The 20,364-nt window shown below is 37.4% G+C and overlaps 1 long non-coding RNA gene across 1 annotated transcript in view; it reads left to right on the forward strand.

Annotated features, from left to right (window-relative positions):
• LOC112931808 (uncharacterized) overlaps nucleotides 1-18,633 on the forward strand; it is a 39,475-nt gene extending 20,842 nt beyond the window's left edge. Inside the window, exon 3 of the long non-coding RNA XR_012000068.1 lies at nucleotides 18,483-18,633. This is a non-coding gene — a long non-coding RNA (uncharacterized lncRNA). The remainder of the gene's footprint in view (nucleotides 1-18,482) is intronic.
• Nucleotides 18,634-20,364: the final 1,731 nt, after the last annotated feature.

Here is a 20,364-nt window from a genome sequence, read left to right on the forward strand (position 1 = left end):
AGCTGAGGTTGGATCCTTCCTGGTAACAAAGCAGTTGGTGGGGCAGAAGGTCTGAACCCACAGGGCCATGTAGGGCCTGGCAAGTTGAGCACTTACATGCCCTTCCCTTTCCTAACCCGCCTTGGCTCCTTTCTGTCTGTCACATTCCATTCAGCATCTCAGCAAACCCTCTTGACTTCTTTTTCCAAATGGTTCCCATCATGACCTTCTTGATAGTCTGAGCCACTGCCATCCTTCACAACAGCGTCCTCACTGGTCCCTGCTTCCAACTTTGCCCCTACACTCTCTCCCCATGCAACAACCACACACATTTTCCACAATGTAAGTCAGACCAGAGCCCCCTCTGTATTCTATTCACAACCCTCCATTAGTCTTTTTCCTCTCTGAGGACAGAGCTAGTCCTACTTTGAGCCTCACAGGCTTGCCTGAGCTGACCTCTGGTTCCCTCTCTGCTTCTCTCATACCAGCTGCACAGCTGCATAGGCCACCCAGTACCTTATATTTCACCTTCTCACCAGCCGTACAAGGAGTAGACTCTGATATCATTTTACAGAGGAGGAGACTGGCTCAGAAAGGCAAAATCACTTGCCTAAGGTCCTTCAATGAGGAAGTGATGGAGTCAGGGTTGGAAATCAAGCATCCCTTTATTCTGATCTTATTTATTTTTACCCTGTTGTATATGTCTTATAAACTGCTTCAATACATTTGGAATAGGCAGTAAAGGAAGGAAGGAAGGAAGGAAGGAAGGAAGGAAGGAAGGAAGAAGGAAGGAAGGAAGGAAGAAGGAAGGAAGGAAGGAAGGAAGGAAGGAAGGAAGGAAGGAAGAAGGAAGGAAGGAAGGAAGGAAGGAAGGAAGGAAGGAAGGAAGGAAGAAGGAAGGAAGGAAGGAAGGAAGAAGGAAGGAAGGAAGGAAGAAGGAAGGAAGGAAGGAAGGAAGGAAGGAAGGAAGGAAGGAAGGAACAATTTGAGATCTAGTATCAGCCATATCTCTAGAGCAAGAGTCTTTGGAGGCCAAAAAAGCTATCAACTTGGGAAAAATCATTCCAAATATTATAACTTGTGTTTGTCCTCTGCTTCAGAAATTTCTGTAGACATACGGAAAGAAGGCATATTTCAACCAGCAGAGAAGCCCTGACTAACCAGGCTAGCATTTGAATTAACGGCACAGAAAATGTAGTTGAGCCATCAGAAAATTGTTTTAATGTCTGGAGTTTCTGCTATTGTGCTGCTGTTAACATGATGCTAATGAAATGTAATAAAATGTGGCTTGAAAAGGAAACCCATCTGCTCTGAAACTTCAATTAATATGATTAAGATACAGCTTTTACACAATAAACTTGCATCTGATGCACATTCTGTGCTTTATGGATTATTACAGCAGCGCTATTGCAGTCATATAAAGTTGAGTTGTGCCCAATTAACATTTGCAGCAGCTCTATAGCCCAGGGCCTCATGGGGGGGGAAGGAGTGGCAGTGCCTTGGACTTGACCACTTCCCTGAATGCCACATCACCTCTGCTTTCAGTTCCTCCAGACAGACCAGCACCTGCTCTCCTCTGTCTCCTGCTCTTCTCTCTTCCATAGTATGTGACAACATGGATCAGGCAGGGAAAGTGGCCATGATGACAGTCTTGTCCTGGGACTGAGAGAGGAGTGTCTACCTTGCTCTGACTAGAAGAGTTGTTTGCTAGGAATTACTACTTTTTCTTCTTTCAATATTCTCCTATCAAATTCAACAAGTTTTTCTGAACATCTACTATATGTAAGTCACTGGGAGAGAAGAGAAGAGATACAAAGAAATAAAGGACAGCCCTGCCCTCAGAACACATGGAGAGGCTTCAAGAATAAAATTGGGCCACCGTGTTACACGGCATGGATGGAGCTAGAGAATATAATGCTAAGTGAAATGAAGACTAGAGCAATTTGTTAGAGAAAGACAAATACCAAACAACTTCACCCATATATGAAATTTAAGAAACAAAACAAATGAACAAAGAAAAAAAAGAGACAAACAAAAAATAGACAACTTGGGCATCTACATCTAGGGGGGCCTGATGGAGTTGATCTCCTGCTCTGCTTAGTTGCCAGGCTTGTGAATTCATCTTTTAAAAGGTAGTTTTAAGTTGGTTGTTGTAGCTGAAGAAGTTCTGACTGGTATGAAAGCAGATGCCATAAAAGTATTAGAATTTCCAGGGCCCTGATCCTTCTAGAGGGGCTTCCACAGACCCTAGGGATATTGCAGAACTGAGCTGGGATGTCTCAACGGTTATTGGGGTTTTGTGGTTATTGGGGTCTGAAGAGGCTGCAGACTCAAAGAGCCCATTCTTTTCTTTATTCCCTTCCCCACCCACTTCTTCCTCTTCCCCTGCTCCCTCATGGAAATGTCCCATCAACCTTCAAAGCTATCACAAGATACTTGCTCCAGTTGATCCACATTGTGTGAATCATTGTGACCTGTGCTCTTTCACCTGAGTTACATTTTCAAGAAACTCATAGCCTGTGAACTCAAAGCAATGTTGGCTGAATTTTGCCTCAGGAGATATTTCAAGGTAGGAGAATGAGGAAAGCACTTAGCCTATCAGAGGTGTTACTCTCTGAGTTAGTAGAGATGGTGCCTCTGGAATCTTACTCTGAGGGCTCTGTCCTGGATTCATGGTCCCCACAAACTACCTTTTATTTTACTTCCAAGCACATACTAATAGGCCTTAAAGCTGAGTTGGATAGGAGAACATAGAAATGAGAAAGAGGGAGAGTGAATAAAGATTTCTAATACTGGATAGACCTGGAAACAAAACCTAGTTCTGCATCTTATAACAGGGTGACCTTAAAAGGTTACCTAATTTCCCCATGCCTCAGTTTCTGCTTTGGCAAAATGATAATGCCTTCATGGGGTTGTTGTGAGAATGCTATGAGCTAAGGTTGTATCTTGCTTCTCTCAGGGCTTGACAATATTAAGCTTTTTGTAAACTTAGCTTTTATATTCCAGGCACCAAGCTAGGAGTGTTGGCATACTTTCTCATTTAATCACCACAAAATCTCTGTTATGTAGATACTATTTTTCTTGTTTTACAGCCAGAAGCTGTGCCAGTAAGATGGTTAGTTGAAAAAAAAAAACCCCACCGAAACAAAAAACAAATAGATTGACTTTCTTGGACAAAAAGGGAATTTAATGAAAGAATATTGGAGATTCAAAGAATCACTGGGAGGTCACAGGACCTGGCTGAAGGGTGACTGGGAACCAGGATCATGCAGTAGGACCTGTCTGGCCCATACTCTGTAACAGCATGGGCAAAGATAACACCTCCAGATGGTTCCTCCAATTGGTTTTTACCAACTGGCAAGGTCATAGAAGAGAGCAGCTGACTGACTAAGCTTATATCAACTGCCTGTCCCCTGGCTGGGATGGGAGATAGAGGGAAGGTAGAGAAAAAACTAGGCACCTCTGCTTCCATGGCAGAAGCTGGGCAGAGGAATGGCCCTTCATCAAAAGTACATAGTGGGATATTTCCCAAATGCACAGGTTAAGGAGTATTTGATTCAGAACAGCCTATAATTCCAGAGGGTCACTGGAATTTTGGCACTGTTGGCTTGCTCAAGAACTCTCTCTCTCTCTCTTGCTCCCTCCTTCCCCTCCCCACACTTTAGTAGAAAATGGGGACTTAAACTTATGCATTTTGACTTATGACCTTCTTTTTTCTACCCTTCTAGAACAGACTCCTTTAAGGTGAAGGGAGCAATGGTAGGCAGAGGCTCCAAAAAGGAAATGGATTTTGAATATGGTGTTTAGATAAGCCTCACATTTGTACAGAGAGAGACACAAGATTGAGCAAACTGGCCTAGCTGAGCGGAGATAGGGAGGCTAAGTGAGATGGGCTGGGAAGGGATGGTGTCTCCCCCAGGGAGAGCAGAAAAAAGGAGGAAACAAGGGGACTAAAGTGGGTAAAGAGTGAAAAGCAGAGCACTCTTGGGGTTCCAGGTCTGGACAATAATACCTGTCACGTGCTCCTCAGAAGAGGCTAGAATGCCAGAACAGGCTGTCCTTGGGGTGCTGAGTCAGCATAGCCTGGCCAAGCAGCTCCTCCAAACACAGGAACTCATAAATCACAGCTGACAAGGTGGGGCTGTCTGCTGTGCACACCTTTTGTTTCAGGGACAGATGGCCACTGGAGCATGTGTGTGGATTTTTTGTAGTTAGGGAACTGCATGTGCATCCTAGAATGGTTATTAGTCCAGAGAGCTAAAATAAACAAGGAGATTGTTTGTGCCCCAACCCACATTAAACTATAGAAGTGTTTCCCAAATTTAAGCTATTAGAATATGAATTGTGCTATAATTTAAAATGTTGTCATTTTATTTGGACTCATTTTTAAAGTCTAAATAAATATACTTTTAAATGACCTTTTAGACATTCAGTTCCATATCTAGCAAGTAGAGAGCTCAAATGTTGTTACTATGCGCCAATAACAAGTAAAAAGCTAAACAAACTGAAAAAGCAATAACTCTTCTTAGATCTGTCAGAGAAGTGAGGTTATATGCAAACTGAAGTCCCTAAAGGTAGAGAGTCAGCGAATATAGAAAATCATAGCTTACTAGAGCAGAAACCTTCTTGGGAACCAGTACCCAGTTAGGAACTGTAACTGTAATTGACATATTGCTGGTGGCTCAGTGTGGACAGGTCTTAAAAACTTTTGGAGGACTCAGTCATGGAGGCCTCCACACTTCTGTGAGTTTTACCTCTAGGAGTTCAACCAAGTTCTCACAGTAAATATCAAAGAAAAAAGTCTTCATGCTTCCAACAGGAGGAGAAGAAAAAAGAACCATTCTGAAATATACCAGAGCACTCTTTTTAAAAACTCTTTTTAACAAGATCTCCCCTCCGAAAAATCCCATTTTTCAAAGCCCAAACTGTTAGGGTTTTATCAGAGCTTAATCAACCAGGAGAAAGGAAGTACTCAAATCTAGGCCACTCTAGCTATCTTGTCCCACCTAAGAAGGAAGAAGGGGACTGAGAAACATTTGTAAAGTTTCAAGACCAGGGCACAAGCTCATCAAAAGACTGAAACCAGACCAGAAGAGTATAATACAGTTACTTCCTCTCCCCCTACAATACTAGAGGCCTATTTACAATTGCTCTTTTTATCCAGCACAGCATGTCTGGCTATTGAGAAAAAAAATGACAAGACATCCTAAAAGGTTAAAAACACAGTTTGAAGGGACAGAGCAACTATCAAAACCAGACTCAGGCGTGGCAAGGATGTTGGAAACAGACTAAAAATTTAAAATAAAATATGACTAATATGCTAAGGGCTTTCCTGGAAAACAGACAACATGTAAGAATTGATGGGCAATATAAGTAGAGAGATGGAAATTCTAAGAAAGAATAAAAAAAGAAATGCTAGAGATCAAAAATATTGAAAGAAATGAAAAATGCTTTGATGGGCTTATTAGTAGACAGATAATAGTGGAGAAATAAAATCTCTGAGTTTGAGGATATGTCAATGGAAACTTCCAAAACTAAAAGCTAAGAGAAAAAGAAAAAAAACTGAAGAAAACATTTTTTTGTGGAACAATTCCAAAAGCTGTTAACATATGAATAATGGGAAGACCAGAGTAGAACAATAAAAAAAAAAAAAAAAAAAAAAAGAAGAAACATTTGAAATGATTAAGAATTTCCCCAAAATTAATGTCATACATAAAACCTCAGAAAACATCAAGTAAGATAAATGACAAATAAAAAACCCAAACAGCAAAAACCCACTATGCCTAGGAATATCATATTCAAACTCAAAAAAAAAAAATCAAAGATAAAGGGAAAAAATCTTAAAAGAAGCTAGAGAAAAATTTTAAGAAACTTACCTAGAGTGGAGCAAAATGACATTTATGATTGACTTCTCTCCTGAAACCATTAAAGCAAGAACAAAGTGAAGTGAAATATTTAGGGTGTTGAGAGAAAAATATTTACCATGTGAGAGAAAACAACCACCAGTCTAAAATTTTGTACTATGTGAAATTATCCCTTATCAGACACAAAAATTGAGAGAATTTGTTGCCAGTAGATCTGCTTACAAGAAATGTTATAAAAAGCCCTGTAGAAAGACGAAAAATTATCTAAGTTAAAGATTCAGTTAAACATAAAGAAAGGAGGAACATTGGAGAAGGAATAAGTGAAAGTAAAGTAAAACTTTTTCCTTATTCTTAATTGATTTAAAAGATAGCAAAATAACAGTTTGTTCAAAATAACAGCAATAATATACTTGTATGTGTGTGTATATAAGAATATATATGCTTAAGTGAAATGAATGACAGTAATGACACTAGAGATGGAAGGAAGGAATTAGTATTATTTTGTTATTATAAATGCTTATGCTACCATAAGCATTACCATAATGTGGCATAGTCTTATTTGAAAGTGGGCTTGGATTAGTTGCAAATACACATTGCATATTCTAAGGAAGTCACTAAAAAAGTGAAAAAAAGAATAGAGGTGTATAACTAATATGGTAAGAAAGAAAAGTGAATCATAAAATTCTCAATTAAAACCATAACAGGCAGAAACAGTGGAAGACAGAAATGGGGATTGAGAATAAGGGCAACAAAAAGAAAAGTAACAAATATGGTAGCTATTAATCCAACTATATCAATTACCACATTAAATGTCATTGGTTTAAATACATCGATCGAAAGACAGAGATTGTCAGAGTGAACTGAAAAATGAGACCCAGTTATATGTTGTTTATAAGAAAACCACTTTAAATATAAAGACACATATAAATTAATAGTAAATGGAGAAAGATTATGCCATTCTCATATTAATCAAAAGAAGGCTGGAGTATCTATATTGATTTCAGACAGATCAGACCTCACAATAAAGAACGTTTTCAGGCATAAGGAGGGTATTGCACAATGATAAAGGAGTCAATTCTCCAAGAAGACATAACAATTCTTAATGTGTATGCCTCTAACAACAGAACATCAAAACGCATGAGGCAAAAACTGATAGAACTGCAAAAAGAAATAGATTAATCCATTATTAGAGATGAAGATTTTAATACCCCTCTTTCAGAAATGGATAGATCCAGAAAGAATAAAATCAGTAAGGACATAAAACTCAACACCACCACCAACCAACCAGATATAATTGACATCCGTAGACTAATTCATTCAACAAGAGCAGAATACATATTCTTCTCAAGTTCAAATGGAACATTTACCAAACTGGACCACATTCTGTTCATAAAGAAAAGCAAATTTAAAAGAATATAAATCATACCATGTCTGTTCTCAGACCTCAGCAGAATTAAACTAGAAATTGATAACAAAAAGATATCCGAAAAAAGAAAATGTACTTGCAGGTTAAGCAATACAGTTCTAAATAACAAATATGTCAAAGAAGAAAATATATAAAAAAGGAAAGATCAAAATCAATAACTCAGTTTCCTCCTTTGGAAATTAGGGAAAAAGGAGCAAATTAAGTCCAAAGTAAGAAAAATTTTAAAAAATGAAAATTAGAACAGAAATCAATGAAATTAAAAATAAGAGATCAATAGAGAACATCAACAAAACTAAAATTGATTTTTTGAAAATATTAATAAAATCCATAAGATTTTGTTTTGGTTAACTAAAAATAAGAAAAAGATTCAAGCTACGTATACTAGAAATGAAAGAGGAGATATCACTACAGATCCCCTGGACATTAAAATGGTAATGAAGAAACAATTCTACACCCACAGATTTAATAAGCTAGATGAAATGGACCAATTCCTTGAAAGATATACTATTCCAAAACTCATATGGAAATAGACAATCTGAATAAGCCTAGATCTATTAAGGAAGTCAAATCAATAATTATTAACATTCTAACACAGAATGCACCAGACTCAGATGAGTTCATTTGTGAATTCTGCCAAACATATAATGAAAAAATTATACCAGTTCTCTATAATCTCTTCCAGAAGATAGAAGCAGAGGAAATATTTCCTAATTTATTCTATGAAGCCAATATCAGCCTAATACCAAAACCAGACAAAGACTTTACAAGAAAAGAAAATTAGAGACCAGTATCTTTCATGAAAATAGATGGAAAAATCCTAGACAAAATATTAGCAAGTTGATACAACAATTTTAAAAAGAATTATACACCACAACCAAGTGGGATTTATATTAGATATGAAAATTGGTTCAACATTGGAAATCAATTAATGTAATTCATCTATCAACAGCCTAAAGAAGAAATAGCACATTATATTGTATCATTATATCAACAGATGTAGAAAGCAGTTGATAAAATCCAATACCCATTCATGATTAAAAAAAAAAAAAAAACTCTTGGTAAATTAGCAATAAAAAGGAACTTCCTCAACCTCTTGATAAAGAACATCTATAAAAACCTGCAACTAACATTATATTTAATGGTGAGAAATAGAAGCTTCTCCACTAAAATCCAGAGCAAGGTAAGATTATCCCATCTCACCACTTGTTTTCAGTATCATATTGGAAGCCCTAGTTAATGCAATAAGACCAGAAATAGAAATAAAATGTACGCTAGTTAGGAAGAAAGAAATGAAATTCTTTGTCCACAGATGACATGATTATCTATGTAGAAAATCCAAAATAATTGACAAAAAGAAATTCTTCCAAAACTAATAAGTGATTAACAAGGTTGCAAGATACAAAGTTAATATTGAAAAAATATTCAAATGTTGAAAAATACTGAAAGTCAATTACTATCCTATGTCCTAATAATGAACAAGACAAATATGAAGTTAAAACACATCACAATTTATTCTAACTCTCCCTCAAATAACATATTTAAATATAATTCTAAAAAATATAAGCAAGATCCATACAAGGAAACTACAAACCCTGATAGAAATAAAAGAACTAAATAAATGGAAGGATATTACAGGTTCATGGATAAACCAGATATTGTCAAGATGTCAATTCTTCCCAACTTGATATCTATAAAGTCAAAACAATTCTAATCAAAGCTCCATCAAGTTTTTGGATATCAACAAACTGATTCTAAAGTTTATATGGAAAGGCAAAACGAAAACCAAACCAAACCAAAACAAAATCAGAATAGCCAACCCAATATTGAAAGAGAAGAGCAAAGTCAGAGAACTGACACTACCTGACTTCTAGATTTACTGTAAGTCTACATAATCAAGACAATGTGACATTAATGAAAAAAACATAGACAAATAGATCAATGGAACAGAATGGAGAGTCCAGAAATAGACCTATATAAATATAGTTAACTAATATTTGACAATGGTACAAAGGCATTGGAGAAAAAAGGGTCTTTTCAACAAATGGTGCTGAGCCAAATAGACCTCCACATGCAAAGAAGTCTAAACACAGACCTTACATCCCTCACAAAAATTAACTCAAAATGAATCATAGATCTAAATGTAAAATTCAAAACTATAAAACTCCTAGAGGATAACATAATTTTTTTCTTAATCTAGATGACCTTGGGTTTGGCAATTAGATACAACACCAAAGTACAATCTGTGAAAGAAAGAAATAATAAGCTGGATTTCATTACAATTAAAAACTTTTGCTCTGCAAAAGACAATGCCAGGAGAATGAGAAGACAAGCCACAGATTACGAGAAAACATTTGTAAAAGACTCATTTGGTAAAGAACTGTTAACCAAAATATAAAGAATTCTTCAAAACTTACTGATAAGAAAATGAACATGCCGATTAAAAAATGGGCAGGAGACCCAAAGAAACACCTCACCAAAGAAAATACGCAGACGGTAGATAAGCATATGAAAAAATCCCCTAAATCATATGTCATTAGGGAAATGCTAATTAAAACAGTGAAATTCCACTACACATCTATTAGAATAGCCAAATCTAGAACACTGAGGTGAGGATGTGGAGCAAAAAGAACTTTTATTCATTGCTAGTGGAAATACAGAATGGTATGGTCACTTTGGAAGACATTTTGAAAGTCTTTTATATCACCATACATACTCTTTTCATAGGATCCAACAATCAAGCTTTTTGGTATTTACCTGAATGACTTGAAAATTCAGCCTGCACATGAATGTTTATAGCAGCTTTACTCATGATTGCCTAAATTTGGAAGCAACCCAGATGCCCCTTAGTAGGTGAATGAGTAAATAAACCGTGGTACATTCAAACAATTGAATATTACTCAGTGCTAAAAAGAAATGATCTTATGAACTCTCGAAAAGATATCGAGGAAACTTCAATTCATATTACTAAGTGAAAGAAGCCAATCTGAAAGGCTACATACTGTATGATTCCATCTAGATGGTATTCTAAAAAAGGCAAAACTATAGAGACAGTAAAAAGATCAGTGGTTTCCAGGGATAAAGGGGGAGAGAGGGATGAACAAGTGAAACACAAAGGATTTTTTGGGCAGCATATTATTCTGGATAATACTGTAATAGTGAATACATGTCATTTTACATTCGTCAAAACCCATAGAATGTACAACATCAAGAATAAACCCCAGCATAAATGCTAAAATTGCAGTGATAATGTAGGTTATCAATGTAGGTTCATTGAGTTTAACAGAAATACTACTACATTGAAGGATTTTGGTATTAGGGGAGGTTGTGTGTATGTGGCGGCAGGTTGTGTGTGTGTGTGTGAGAGAGAGAGAGAGAGAGAGAGGGAGAGAGAGAGAGAGAGAGAGAGAGAGAGAGAGAGAGAGAAATCTGTGTTCCTTCCACTTAATTTTGCTGTGAGCCTAAAACTGCTCTTAAGAAAGTCTATTTAAAAAGGCATCTTGGGATCCCTGGATGGCGTAGCCGTTTAGCACCTGCCTTTGGCCCAGGAAGCGAGTCCCACGTCGGGCTCCCGGTGCATGGAGCCTGCTTCTCCCTCTGCCTACGTCTCTGCCTCTCTCTCTCTCTCTCTCTCTGTGACTATCATAAATAAAAAATTAAAAAAAAATAAAAAGGCATCTTATTATATATATTCTGTAAATGAAAAACCAATATTAGCTATAAAAAAATAACTCTAGCTTTTCTTCCTTCCTTCCTTTCCTGAGAAATTCAGTCCAAAAGCCATAAGGTGATTCCAAGCTCAGTTGGTCTGTGTGTGTTGTGGAGGAGCCCAATTGTGAGGTGTCACAAGCATCACAAGAGGATAACATCCTTGCAACATGGGGTGGAATGCCAGAGTCTGTGTGTGGAGGTGGGGGCAGTGGTGGTGACGACCCAATGCAATGTGTTGAAGCCTGGAAAGAATGAACAATGTATACATACATGGGAAAGAAGTCAGTAATGGCAAGGACCATTGGGTGTTGGGTGGCAAGTGGGATGAAGAAGTTAACTGTGTAACCCAGTGAGGAGTTTTAGAATTCTAGCCAGGTAAAGAGGGCAACTATGGGGTAGAGTGTCAGGTCCAGGAAAGATGAGGAAGGAAACTGTGTGTTGAGAGGTGATGGCGGTGGCAGCCAGTGTGGGATGTTGGAGTCTGAGCAGGGTGAAAAGCACACATGCAATGGAGATAGAAGAGGTATAAGTCCATGTAAGACAACAAAACCCAAGTAGGGTGAAGGGGCATCTGTGCATGGGGCAGTCACGATGATTGCAGACTGGCTATATAAAGGGAAGTTGCTCCAAAACTAAATAGATTGATGCTAATGGAAGCCAGTTTTCTCACTGTTGGAGAAGGAAGTTATGAGTATAAATGGGGAGAAAGTGGAATGAAACCCGAGGTGTTGGGTTGAATTTAGTATGAACTTATGATAGTAGTGAGAGAGATAGCAGAGTTAAAAATAAACAAACAAATAAATAAACTGAGAGGGCTTGGAAACAATGATATCTCAATAGCAATGAGCACAAATAACACCAGACCTTCGTTTCTAAATACTGTCCACAAGTAACCAGAATTCCTTAGAGAAATGGCTGATTCCAGGCCTATGCCTGAAGATCCTGAAGAATCTTGTGGCAGGAAGCAAGGAAGTGCTCAGAGAATGATTGGACATGTATGTTAAAGGAGAAAGGACAGACTGGAGAGGCTCTTACTGAATAAACCTGGGACAATTTGAATATCAAAATAAATAATGATAGTAAGAGATTAGAGCCAATAGAGTAAAACAGGAATTTTGAGTACCTACAGACATAAATAAATACATGGGGAGAAGAAAGCTTTTTCTCTCAGCAGAAGGGTTGATAGAAAAATAATAGAATGAGAAATTCACTGTTTGATAGCTAGCAGAGTAATGATTAATTCATTCAAGAAACATCAATGGATGCTAACACTAGTCCTTAAAATTTAACAAGGAACAGGATATCTACTTGGTATCAATGTGTCTCCCAATGAAATGTTTATAAATTACAAAAGGTAAAAGAGCAGCTTTCTTTACAGTGGAGAAACCTGGCAGACATCATCTTAATCAAGTAATCAGAGTTAACATTAGCAGTAATGGGACAAATCAACACATGTGCCCTCTGAGAGGATGCAGAGAGGAATGATACATCATCTCTGTGATATTTTGCCAAAGATGCATAATCTAGATCTAATCATGAAGAAATGTCAGACAAATGCAAATTGAAGGACACTCTACAAAATAACTCACCTGGGATCTTTAAAAGTGTTGAGATCATGAAAGTCAAGGAAAGCCTGGGAAGCTGTTCCAGACTGAAAAAAGAAAAAAAAAAAAAGCTAAAGAGAAATGACAACTAAATACAGTGATCCTGGATCGTATTATTTTGCTAGAAAAGTCATTCTTGGTGTCTTATGGCTTATATGGTAATTACATATCAGCATTAACTTCCCAATTTTGAGTGTTGTATTTGTGGTTATGAAGAGAATGTCCTTGTTTGTAGGACTTACAGTCAAATATTCAGGAGTGATGGGCATCATGTCAACAACTTACTCTCAAATAGTTCAGGACATATATTTGTTCAAAATAAATATTATCTTAGTTTTGAAAAGAAGGTGACTATAAAATAAATACAATGGAAACAAAATGTTGTTAAATAGCTACACTGGGTTGCCTGCTAATGGCTGGGATCCTGAAGTCTCCTCTCTGTTTGAAATGAAAATTAACAAGTGTTTAGTGTTAAGGACATGCTTATAAACAGAGACTTTCTTCTATTATAGAAGAGAGAAAGAAATAAGAAAGGAAAATAGCTTTCTCATGACAAGTTGCATGTTATATAACCCTCTATTTGTATTTTCCTAAACTTATTCCCTAGACCACTAGAAGCGTTTAGTTTACATTTTTAAGAAACACTGAATGCAATGATCCAAATAAATACTTAATAAATGCTTATACCTGAGTAAATCTATGAGAGTAACCTGCTTCTTTTTTTAATTAAAGAAGAACTATTGCTTCAAAATACGGCCAGAAAGAATACTGTTAATAGAAAGCCCTAAATTAACTCTAGACTTCACTCTGTCTCTAATTCTTTCACACCCAACCAATGTAATGTTTAGCCTCCTACTCTTAATATTCAGTCTCTGAGCCCCAGAGTATCTACATAATGTTTTCTGAGCCCCAGACTCCAATATTCAGCAGCTTATTGACATGTTCACTTATACATCCTACCCATACCACAATGCTTAAATATTCAAAACTGAACATTTCCTTTTCCTATCCTTCTCCCATATCTCAGATCTGTTCCACTTCCCCTTTTCTTTGCCTTAGTAAATAACATCCTCATCCACCAGTTTTTCAAACGAAAACTTGGGCATCATTCTTTCCATCTCTTTACTTCTCTTTTCTCTACCCTATAGAACCTCTCCATAACTGAGCCTTGTGAGTCTACCTAGAATATATCAAAGATGCACCCATGTTTCCCCATATTCACTGTCTCCATTCCAACCCAAACTCTTGATTGGCCATTCCACTTCCACTCCTGCCCTCTCAAATTCATTCTCCAAACTTCAGCCAGAGTGAATTTTTTAAAAGATAAATTTGATCTCATAATTCTCTTCCATAAAGTCTTTCAAAGCTGCACTGATGTAATAGACACTAGCCATATGTGGCTATTAAATTTAAATTAATTAAAAGTAAATAAAAGTGAACATTCAGTTCTATGTTGCACCAACATTTTGAATGCTCAGTAGCCACATGTGTCTAGTGACTGCCATACTGAATAGCATAGATTACAGAATATAGTAACATTCAATTGAGTAGTGCTGCTTCAAAGGTTTTCCACTGCTTTTGGATAAAGTTCAAACTTTCATGGAAGTCTACAATGCCCCTCTTAACTGGATTTTAGCACGCTTTCCCAACCTTTCCTCATGCTTCTCCCCCTACCAACCACCGTACGCCAGTCACAGGGGCCTTCATCTCATTTCCTCAAATGGAGTAAGCCATTTGCTCCTCAGGGCTTTTTTTATGCTGTTCCCTTGCCTAAAACATTCTTTCATTCACTAACTTCTACTCATACTTCAGATTTTCTTAGCTCTTAAACCTAAATAATTAACCATTATTATACACTTTTTGCACTCTGCTTTTTAAAAAATTGCTTATTCTCTATTAAATTTAACATTACCACAGGGCTTATGAAACTGTAGATTGTCAAGAAACATTTTTTAGAGCAGTTTTAGGTTGACAACAAAACTGAGAGGAAGGTACAGAGATTTTCCATATGCTGCTGCCCCAACACTTGCATAGCCTTCCTCCATTCTTAACACCACTTGGTACAATTATTACCAAGGATAAAGCTACAGAGACATATAATTATCCTTTAAAGTCTGGAGCTTACCCTAGGCTTCACTCTTGGTGATGTACATTCTATGGGTTTAAACAAATATAAAATGTATGATGATATGTATCTGCCATTATAATATCATACAAAGTATTTTCCCTGCCCTAGAAATTGTCTGTGCTTCATCTATTCATCTAGCTCCAATCCCCCAGATCTGATCTTTTAGTGTCTCCATAGTTTTATCTTTTCCAGAATGTTGTATAATTGGAATCCTACAGCATGTAGCCTCTTCAGATTGGCTTCTTTCACTTAGTCAGATGCATTGAAGATTCCTCCATGTCTTTTTATGGCTTGATAGCTCATTTCTTTTCAGTGCTGAATCATATTCAACATCTAGATGGCCCACAGCTTATGTATCCATTCACCTACATCTTGGTTTCTTCCAAGTTTAGGAAAATACAAATAAAACTGCTGTAAAACCATCCATATGCAGATTTTTGTGTAGACATAAATTCTCAACTCCTTTGGTAAATACCAAGCACCATAATTGTGGATTGTATGGCAAGAGTATATTTACTCTTGTAAGAAACTTCCAAACAGTCTTCTAAGGTGACTGTATATACCCTGCTTTTCTTTTTTCATATCATTCATCATATTCACAATGGTGGTATGTTTAACTCTATATTTATTTAATATCTACCTCCCTAACTATAAGGAAAGATGCCCTAATTTTTTGTTCACCATTCTAGTTCCATTGCATAACAGTGCCTGGCACATAAATTCACTCAAATTATTTGCTGAACAAGAAAAGAGTTAATTTATAGCAACGTAACACTATAATCTGTACGTTTTTTTGGTAATTAAGTATGGAGTCAGTAGCAGAAATCAGGGAAACAATTTTCCACACATCTTCCTATTTTATTGCTTCTTAACCATGAGTTCTTGTCTTCAAGACTTGTCTTTTCTACCGAGGAAGTCCAAAAAAAGACACTTTCTCTATTCTCTTGTCTTCATAATTCAGCATTAGTTCCTCATCTGTGAAATGGGGATACATTTTCTCTGCCTGATATCTGGAGCCACATTAGCAGATCTCTTGAGAGACATTTCTGCCCAGGCTATAATTGTGTAATTCTCTGTCCAGAAGGCTGATTTCTCTACAGGCAAATTTGTAACTAAGTAGCTTACTACAGAGGTTAATTGCACAGAAAATGTGGTTCCTGGGCCATCAACTTTTTTTCCCCTCCCTTGTTTCTGCTATTAGGCTACAATAAATGCTTGTTTTAAAAAAAAAACCTAAAAATATCAAGAAGAAGGGAAAACAAGGAGAAATCTAATACTTGAAACACCCATATTCTGGACCATTTGCTGTGTAAAAGAGAGAGTTGTCATTGCCCTAGAGAGAGAGCATGCGCTAATTGGAGCCATTGCTGCACAGCATGTTGAGTGAAACAAACCGTCTCTCTTATAGATGTACCACCCCCCTCCATGGCAGAAGAGAGATGGGAGATAGGTCTCCTACTTAACATCACAAAACAGCAGAGCTGGAGGGAACTGAGCAGACCTTAAGTCCAAGCACATATGTTTACATTCCAAGAAGCAAGCCCAAGCTTAGGGGACTTGAACTCAGGTGTTCATACTTGCAATCCAGAGCTCCTTTAAGGCAGCATTGCCATAACAGCAGATAATAGGGAATAAATCTGATTGTGCATAACGTTTCTTCACTGCCTCCCACACCAAGGTTTCCCCATTAGGAGTGACAGGGAAGGTGTATATGATCATGACGCTGTCATCAGATGTCAAGGGAAAGCTTCAATCCACACCCACCCTGAGGGCCTAACATTTGAATTTTGCTTTGGATCAACTCAGAGTTAGAGATGCTCCATTTTTAAACTATACACCTGCGTCATGTCCTAAATCAGCAAGACCTTTCTCTCATACTCTGTTCCAAGTGAGCGAGGGGCTAGGATTCCCCAGTTGGTCACAAATTCCTTCCTCATTACATTTTTAATGCAAGGACCAACTCCTTCCTACTATATCTGTAGAACTCTGACTTGATGCAAGGCCCAAGGCAGGAAAATGGCTCTTTCCTATCAGCATATGCATCCAACAGGATGATTGCAATTTACCTGCTCTCCTGCTTAGAAACAGAGGATAACTAAAGAAAAAACATTTCCTTTTCCTTTCTCCTCTAGGATAATCAAGTTAGGCATTGGCACTGGGGAAAGGAGGGGCTGGGGCATGGGGAAATAAGTATCAAAATAACTTTTTTACTGAGATCTCATTCAGTCTGCAAATAATTCTGATACAAAGTGAAAAATTATTACAGTTTCAAAAATATGGTTTTGGAATCATGGTAAAAAAAATCCCTAATAAAAGGACCATAGGTGAAAAGTCTGTCACTAATTAAACTCTCTCTCTCTCTCTCTCTCTCTCACACACACACACACACACACACACACAGTTATTCTCACAATACATTACAACCTAGGAAATGGCTCTCCATTGAAGAAATCTAATAATTTTTCTCAAAAGAAACATGCTAGGATGCATGGGCCATTCTGAAGGAAAAAAGATATCCTAAATTAAGCACAGCGTGGTCAACATGAATTCAATTCTAGCTGCCACGCTCACTGGCTATAAACAGACAACTAGTATTTTTTTTTTTATTTTGCTACATAAACAGTGTCTTCTCATTGGATTTCATGCTGCTAGTCTCTGAAAGCCATTGCCTGAGCCACCAGCGGGGCTGCTAATTGAAGAGCTGAGCAGGTTTTTCCCTAAAAGTCAGGATAACATGGTGAAACTGGGCACATTGCCTCTACTCCCCAAGCATCCTTTTGGAAAGCATGCTCTTCTAAACAGAAATGAAACTTGCAAGGCACAGCAGACAGAAGGCTGAAGGTCAAGTGATAAATTCCAAGTACTAAGGCAACGCTTTACTAACTAAACTTCTATGTTCCCCTGTGTCACTGTATATATGAGACAAAGCTGCAGGAGTAAAGAACAGAGATTCACAGGCTCAGGACGAGCTGAAGAATTTGGATCAGAACTGGAGGAAGGATGCTCCCTGGCTGGGAACTAGCTACTATTTGTTGAATACTTATAATATACCAAGTAGATAGATGATAGATAGATGGTGACATATATAGAGACATTTAATTTAACAAAGTAATGTATATTTATATATACATATGTATATACACGTAAATGTATGTATATATATACACATACATAGATATACATTCATACATATATATATATACACACACTTATTTATGATCTATATATTTGTAAGAAAATCAGAGCTCAGAAAAGTTGAGTAAGCTTATTGGTTTGTCCCCAGATCAGAACTTGAGGAAAAAATATAAGTGTAGTTACTTTACTTCAAAGTGATCCCAGTAAACAGGAGTGAGGAGAGTGGGGAGTGTGATACAAAGAGGAAAGAAAGTGCCAACATGAAGTGTTACTGAGTTGGTTCATGCTGCAGCAACTGGGTTCAATCTCACTGGAGATTCTTTAAGAAACTGTGTAGAATGTGCTTCAGAATTTTCCTTTCAAAGGATCAGAGGCGGGGCATTAATTCTTGCACCTCTGGAATGTTTCACATGTGAACTGACAGAGGGTCCCTAGCTTTGGAGGAGACACTTGAGGCAGGAAAGCTGATAGGCTGATTCAGCTGGCCTTTGAGAGAAATATATGGATGGCCACAACTACAGCTGAAATCTAAGGTGGGCTGAGTGAAAATGATGCCAGGCACAAAAGCATGTTAGAGTGTCCAAGCCACCTGACTTCAATACCCACGATCTTTGCATTCTATCATGTTATTTTTTTAGGACTGGGCATCAGCAGTGTGAGGACACCCTGTCCTTCCTAGGATTCATCCTGTAGCCCATTCCTGCTGCTTCCATCCTGTAGCTCCATCCCATTTTTCCCATGCCAGGAGTTCTTAAGTTTTGAAAGAAGACTCTGGAAAAGCTCCTTTGAGATACAGTAAGTACACAGATAATGAATTCTCCATCAATAAGTCCAGAGTGAATGACAGAAAGTTATAATGTGTATGTCTACACCAGAAGACATACTTAGACTTAGTATGACTTAGACTTGGTGACTAAGAAGGTGACTTAGACTTGGATGTTGAAGGAAATTTCAGAATTAAATTCCAATTCTAGGATTCTACACCACTTTTTCATGGGTAGGTACATGTTTATGCTTGTATGTGCATATGTGAATGCTGACTTACAAGGGAGAAAATTACAGTGTTCCACTTCTTTTTTTTAATCCAACAATATACCTTACATATTGTTTTAGTCAGTTTGGGCTGCTATAACAATATACCATCGACTGGCAAGCTTAAATAACAAACATTTATTTCTCACAGTGATGGAGGTTGGGAAGTTCAAGAGCAGATTTGGTGTCTGGTGGGGATCCCTGGGTGGCTCAGCGTTTTAGCGCCTGCCTTCGGCCCAGGGTGTGATCCCAGAGTCCAGGGATGGAGTCCCACATCAGGCTCCCTGCATGGAGCCTGCTTCTCCCTCTGCCTGTGTCTCTGCCTCTCTCTCTGTGTCTCTCATGAATAAATAAATAAAATCTTAAAAAAAAAAAAAGTGATTTGGTGTCTGGTGAGAGCCCATTCCCTGGTTTGATTATGGCTCTCTTTTCATTGTATCTTCACATGGCAAAATGCAAACAGAGAAGAAGCAAACTCTCTTGCATCTTTTCTTGTCAGGGTATTAATCCCATCATGTGGGCTCCATGCTCATGACTCCATTACCTCCAAAAGGTTCCACTTCTAAATATTATCACATTGGGAATTAGGCTTAACATATGAATTCTAGAGGGACACAAACATTCAGTCCGTAAGACAGCTTAATCACTTAATATCAGCAAGTATCTGTTTTAACTTTTGGATATTAGTTCAATATGTAAATAGTGCATGATTTATTTAACTAGATCCTTTTTATATTTCATGGTTTCCAGTGTTTTGATTCAATGAACATCTTTACATATATATCATTTATGAAGGTTAAATTCCTAGTAATTGTTGGGAAAGTAGGTATATCCATTTAAATTGATGGATATTGCCAAAATTATCCTCCAAAGATGTCATACCAATTAACAATGGCCACTTAAATGTATGAGAGCGTATTTTATCACCAACTCACCAAGAATATATCTAATCATTCTTTTGATCCCTAGGGAGTCTTCTTTTTATTCTGACATTATTTTTTACTGAGTGAAAAACATTAGGAATTGACATGAAAGCATCGTTAGTCTTTGAACTGAAAATCATACAAGCCTTAACACTATTTCAGTTTGTCTCTATATCTACTATTGTACCAGTTGGCTTTTGCTGTCTGACAAACCATTCTTAACTTAGCGACTGAAAACAATATTCTCTTATTTAATTTATTTAACCCACAGTTCTAAAGGCTGACCATTTAATATGGGCTCCACTGGTTGGTTCTTCTATCCTGGTTGAGCTCACGTATGTAGGTCATGCTAGGTCAGCTCATCTCTACTCCACATGGTCTTTCATCCTCCTGAAGGCTAGCTCAACTCCTTTGTTATTTTATAAATGAGGAAATGAGATTCACAGAGGTTAGGTGACTTTTTCAAAGTCACACATCCACTTGCAGTGGGTTAATCCAACCAGACAACACAGTAAAGGAATAAAATCAATGAGACAATACTTCGAGGAAGGCAAGATGAGTCATT

The sequence above is a fragment of the Vulpes vulpes genome, chromosome 2 (genome assembly GCF_048418805.1).
Source record: "Vulpes vulpes isolate BD-2025 chromosome 2, VulVul3, whole genome shotgun sequence".
In the NCBI taxonomy this organism is placed as follows: Eukaryota; Metazoa; Chordata; class Mammalia; order Carnivora; family Canidae; genus Vulpes; species Vulpes vulpes.